Here is a 6837-nt window from a genome sequence, read left to right as displayed (position 1 = left end):
GACCAACTGCCTAACCGGAGACAGGATCATCATTTGTGATGGACCGCTAACAGAGCACATCCCAAGATCCATTCTCATTGGCAAATATAGAGCCACCATCCTCTATCGTGATCAGCCTAAAAACAACTTTCAAAATAAAAAAATGTTCGAAATGTCTGAAAGAAGGTCACCAAACAAAAGATTGTACCAATGATTGGGTATGCAGATCATGTGGACAAGAAGGACACAAACAAAATGCCTGTACCAAGGATACTTTCTCAGACGTACCCGAACAATCAGATAAAGAAAACAATGAAACAATTGATGCGGATGATGAAACTTCTGAATCTGAAACTGGCACTGATGCAACACAAATATCCGTCCAAACCAACAATGATGTAACATGTGAAAGTGCATCAGCTACCGGAGTGAGCGGTCATGAAGGCGCATCATTTACTGAACGTGAAGGTGCATCAACTACTGGATGTGAAGATGACAATGGACAGTCGCAATCTATTATCAATCCTGTAGCTGATCCACAAAAACGAAAGAAAATAAAAAAAAAAAAGAACAGTAATAAAAAGGGTGATCCCAGTCAAGCTCAAAAAACCTCATTCATGTCCGGTAATCAGAGCACACAAGAATCAACCAAAAAATCTCAAACTCCATCAAAACAACCTGTTAGTATTACATTTCTGAAGTCCCCAGTAACACCAACTGAGAAGCTTCACGACAAAGAGAGTGATTCTACTGCCAAGAGGTCCAAAACAACTGATACCTAATTATATACATACATGTAGTTAATTTACCTGTGTTTGTATAAGAATCAAAAACACAACAATATGAATATAATGATGTATTAAATTAATATTTTATTATCATTACAGGTATCATTTAACCACAATTCAAAATTAATAGACCATAAAACTATAAGTCATCATTTAATTCTATATCACTCAATTATCAGTCTATATAATCACAACTAAATATCTCCTCTCTTATTAGTAATTTACAATCCTTTTGTAACTATGTACAATTTCTCACATCCAGTGGTAAGCAGCGTGTGCACAATCTCAACATTTTTAGATCTTTTCTTTATTATTAAAATTCTTTGTGTCTTTTTTTATCACTTATTGCAAAGCTGCATATGTACATTCACTTCACATATATGTTTTCAAAAAGCTTGTCGGAAACTAACTCTTTCCTATATAATTGTAATAAATCCTTCAATAGTTTTGGTTAAAGCGGATATGGGATTATCATCTGTGAATCCATACACCAAACCTCAAAAGGATAAAGTACACCTACAAAAATCAAAACATAGATCGATTATTATAATTGACACTAAAACAATCATAAGTCATACAATACAAATATTGATCATAAACATACTAGTATTTCACTTAGCTTATCAAGTAGCCAACAATACTATGCAACATTGGCTCTGTAAATACCATGTAAATAATAGTCCAGTATGTATTTTTATAGTACATGTAAAAACATTTAACAATATTGTTTATATAGTGTTTAGTTTAAAGTCATGTTTTTTTCTATTAATCATCTTTGTATATATTTTTCTATTGATTGTATTTGCATGTATGTATACAAACTTAATGAGTCCAAACTATTTTTTTTTTGGACACAAAGGGGTCTGTATTTCAAGTCACATTGTTGACCCAATTCACGACCTATATATTGAGGTCAGTAACTGATATGTTGTGTAATGTTTGCACATTAATAATCATGATAATTATGGTTGTATATAGATGTACATATATAAAGAATCTAATATTGATAAAAATGTCATACAAAAAAAACCAACAAAGCAAGGATAAAGATAAAATCTTAAATTCAAATTCATGTGGATTTACAGGTTCAACTTACTTTCAAACTGAACAGAACTCCTTAATTATACTAGCTCACCTTCTTAATAATAATACAATATGATACATAAAAACTGTATCCATGTCTGCACCGTAAATACCAACGGGTTACAAAAATCTGAAAAAAGAAACAGAATTATTGAATGGGCTAATCAACAAAAATGTAATATAGTATTCCTACAAGAAACTCATTTTACTTACACCTTAGAATCAAAGTTAAAACAAGAATTCAAAGGTGAATTAATTTTAAATAATGGGTTAAGTAATGCAAGAGGGGTGGCTATATGGATAAAAAGCAGATTAAACTACAAGCTTATTGACCAATATAAAGACTCAGAAGGTAGATTCATAATAGTTAATATAGAAATAGATGACAATATATACACCTTAGTGAACCTATATGCACCTAATAATTGTAAAACAAGAAATACTTTTTTTAAATCAGTAAAACAATTAATTGAAGATCATAGTATTGGCCAGTTAATAATTGGGGGTGACTTCAATGACATATTATCTATAAAAGATACCAAGAAAAAATTAGGAAATAAAAAATTTGATAAACCAGTTCATAACCTCAAGACATTGATTAAGAATCTAAAACTAACCGATGTCTGGAGAGGCAAAAACATAAATAAAACCCAATTTACCTGGAGAAGAAAAAACTTTTCAGAATCTACAAGAATTGATTATTTTTTAGTAAGTGATGAAGTTAATAAAAATTGCATTTCATGCGACATAAGACCAATAGTACTTCAACACACTGATCATTACGCTGTTTCATTAAAAATCAACATAAATAGAAACTCAAAAGGGCGAGGTTACTGGAAATTAAACTGTAGCATCCTAGATGATAAACAGTATCAAAAAATTATTTCAAAGTTGATTAATACATATAAAACAAAAGCAGAAACATCTCTAAACCTAGATATTTTATGGGATAATTTTAAAGTTGAGGTAAGGGATTATACCATTCAATACTGTAAATTAAAAGCAAATATTAAAAAAGATAATATTGAAATTTTAGAAAACACATTAAAAACATTATCTGCTGAAATAGATTGTGACAGCAATACACATGAGAGGAAAATTAACCTAAAAGAAAATATAGAAAAACAATTAGCAAGCTTATATAATGAAAAAATTAAAGGAAATCAAATAAGATCACGTGTGAAATGGCTAGAAGAAGGGGAGAAAAACACATCCTTTTTTCTTGGCCTAGAAAAAACAAGGCAAAGTAAAAAAACTATAACTCAACTGTATGATGAAAATAAACAGGTAACATATGACCAAAACAAAATAATAAATCTAGAAGTTAATTATTATACTAAATTATATACTTCAACAAAACCTGACACAGAAGAGGTAAGAAAGTACTTTGAAACTATTAAAGAATGTAAAAAAATTAATGAAAATGAAAGCAATATATGTGAAGGAAAAATTACTATAAGTGAATGCACAGAGGCTATATTTAAAATGAAACTGAACAAAGCCCCAGGTTTGGACGGACTAAATGTTGAGTTTTATAGAAAATTCTGGGAACAAATTAAAGATTTGATAGTACCCGTTTTCAATTATTGCTTTAAAAAAGGTGAATTAACCAACTCCCAAAAAATTGGAGCTATATCTCTTTTGTATAAAAAAAATGATCCACTCTCCCTTGATAACTATAGACCTATCACATTATTAAATTATGATGTTAAATTATTAGCCTATGCCTTAGCGCAAAGATTAAAATCAGTACTTCCAAAAATAATTCACTCTGATCAAAAAGGTTACACAAAAAACAGATACATAGGATTTAATATTAGATAAATCCAAAACATCATTGATTATTCTGAAAAATTTAAAGTAGATGGTGCAATTTTATTTTTAGACTTTACTAAAGCTTTCGACTCACTGGAGTGGTGTTTTATGTTTGAATCTTTAAAAAAATTAGGTTTTAAAAAGGAATTCATTAAATGGGTTGAAACTATGTATACAGATATAAAAGGGTGTATTTTAAATAATGGATGGGTGTCTGCCCCCTTTAATACATTCCGTGGGATTAGACAAGGGTGTCCGTTATCCTCCTTAATTTTCGTTTTATCTGTTGAAATAATGGCAATTAAATTAAGGGAAAATAACAAACTAAAAGGATTTGAAATCAAATTAGATGGAAAATCTTGCTCGCTAAAAATATGTCAGTTGGCAGACGATACTCAATTGATTTTAAAAACACGCAAAGAAATAAGTATAGCCCTTAACATTATTGAAACTTTTGGAAGCCTTTCTGGACTTAAATTGAATAGAAATAAAACAGAAGGTTTGTGGCTTGGGAAACTTAAACATTCAAAAGATAAATTTGAAAATATAAACTGGAAACAAGACCACATTAAAAGTCTAGGAATATATTTTGGATACAATTATCAAGAATGTCATAAATTAAATACAGAAAAGCAAATAGACAAATGTGAAAAATTAATTCAAGGATGGAACAAACGAAACTTAACATTAATAGGAAAGATAACTGTAGTTAAGTCTTTAATTTTACCAAACCTAACATACATTGCATCAAGTATGATAATAACACAGGAAATAAAGCAAAAGTTCAAGAATTTAATATATAATTTTATATGGAGTGGAAAAAAAGATAAAGTTAAACGTACTACATTATGTAAACCATATCTTGAGGGAGGATTACAAATGATTGATTTAGACTGCTATTTTAAATCATTACAAATCAGATGGGTTTTAAAACTAATCAAAAAGGAAAATGATAACTGGAAAATTATTCCAAGATTTTACCTTGATAAATTTGGGAAAGATTTTCTTTTATTCAGAATGAATTTAACAAATGTTAATTTGCTTAATAAAATAGATTATAAATCTTTACCTGAATTCTATAAACAATTAATTAAAACATGGGTAGAAATAAAAGGAGGCCAAACAATCATACCAAGAAACTTTCTTCAAGTTAGAAAACAACTTATATGGGGAAATCATCTTATCAAAGAAAATGGGAAATGTTTGTTCTTTCAAAACTGGATTAATAGTTATATTTTGTACATCAATAATATATTAGATGAAAACGGATACATCTCATCAGAAACTGTACTAAAAAATTTAAAGAATAAACAAGATTGGATTAGAGAATTTTCATTAGTTAAAAAAGCTATACCAAAGCACTGGCAAAATATTTTAAAACAAGAAAGCTCTTACAAAACTGTTGTCAACATAAAAACATCAGTGAAGTTAAATATACTACTAAAACATGAAATTTCACCAGATATGAGTAACAAAGAAGTATATACTTTCTTGCAAAGTCAACTTACACATGATAAACCGACAGGAGTTTTAATGTGGGAAAGAATTCTTCATAAAAAAATGACTACAAAATTGAAGTCCACATTTAACTTTATTTTTAACTACCTTGAAAACAACAAATTTAAAATGTTTAAATGGAAAATAATACATTATATATTAGCCTGTAATGAATTACTTTATAAATGGAAAATAGTACCAAGTGGTTTGTGCTTCTATTGTAAGCAACATGATGATTATAAACACTTCTTTTTTTCCTGTTCATATAATGTTCATTATTGGCATAAAGTTGACCAGCTATTAGCATTTTTAAAAATTGATAAGCATATACTTAGTCTTGAAAGTTTAGTAACTGGCTATAAAATTGATGATGAAGCTTATTTTGATATGAACTATCTATTAACTATAATTTTCTTTTCCATCTATAAAGCATATTATATGTCTGACAAGAAAGATAAGGTCATTGATATCTTCAAAATCTTCAAAAATGAAATCTGGGACATTATAAACATAAATAAAATCAGAAGCAAAAAAAACAAGAAAATAATACTTAAAACAAGGGAATATTTCGAATTCCTTTAAATGAAATGACAATTATTAGATACAAGTCTTAGCTGTGACCTCATTAATACATGACTGCACATGTGTCCAGTCAATTGGTGTGCATTAACTGAAATTTGCAATTTTACTCTTTTATAATTTATTACAGCTACCAAGGATTTGTATAGTGAGCTCACTATACAAATCCTTGCAGCTACACTGAATTAGAATTGTTATTAAATATGTTTATTCCTGTTCACAATGCAAAATTATAATCAGCAGGAGAGCGAGCAGAATACACAACACAATGCAACGTTACTGCATACATGTATAATTTGAAGACCACGTGTACTTTCGATCAACTTTCGATCTTCGGCTTTATCATAGAAATCAACATTTACTGTTAAAAAATAATGTGTGAAAAAAAAAAACATTTTTACCTCATCATCCAAGACTTCTTATATAATTCAGTGTTGTAAACAAAACAAAAAGTTTTAAGTTCAAAATTCTATTGTCGACTGAAGAGTCATGCTTTCAGTATCAAAGATCAATACATCATCAATTTCGCGGTTCAGTGAAGCTTTGATAAAAAAATCATATACAGTATAGGTTAAGAAACGTACCGTATTCCGGTAAAAAAACAAAAATTATGTAGAATTGTTCTAATGTATTGATCTGTATTAATATAACTTACTTTATAGATATACTTTATTGAATATCTTTCCCTAGATATTCAATAACTAATTTAAAGGGATACTTAATTGAAGCTGTAGATTGAGTAAATTGTTAACAGCAAAGGTGCAATAAAATTGATTAATTAAAAAAAAAAAAAAAGATTGACAGTTTCCTTGTCGAAGGTCAGTGGTTCTCTCCGGGCGTCCCAGCTTTCTACACACAAAAAAGCTGTGCGCCAAGACATAGCAAATAATGATAAAAGTGGCGTTAAAGACCAACAATGAATACATCAATCATTGTATATCTTAGACGTTTCACACACATATCATAGTTTTGTTAAACACGAATCTATTTATTTGAAATTGAATTTGACAATAGCAATTTTCCCGCATCGTTTAATGGTGAATCCGGATAACACTGTAATATGTGCCGCTGGACATGAACAAGCTTAACTTCTAAT

General features: G+C 29.1%; 1 long non-coding RNA gene across 1 annotated transcript; it reads right to left on the bottom strand.

Moving 5' to 3' along the window:
* Positions 1-820: 820 nt before the first annotated feature.
* Positions 821-6530, bottom strand: LOC127721744 (uncharacterized). Its single transcript, XR_007991422.1, has 3 exons — positions 6143-6530; positions 1903-1980; positions 821-1283 (listed from the first exon to the last, which is right to left on the bottom strand). It is a non-coding gene; the product is annotated as an uncharacterized LOC127721744 (long non-coding RNA).
* Between the last annotated feature and the right edge of the window lie 307 nt (positions 6531-6837).

Source organism: Mytilus californianus, unplaced genomic scaffold (assembly GCF_021869535.1).
Source record: "Mytilus californianus isolate M0D057914Y unplaced genomic scaffold, xbMytCali1.0.p SCAF_12, whole genome shotgun sequence".
In the NCBI taxonomy this organism is placed as follows: domain Eukaryota; kingdom Metazoa; phylum Mollusca; class Bivalvia; order Mytilida; family Mytilidae; genus Mytilus; species Mytilus californianus.
Note: the sequence above shows the minus strand (reverse complement) of the source record. Positions and strands in the feature narration are given on the sequence as shown.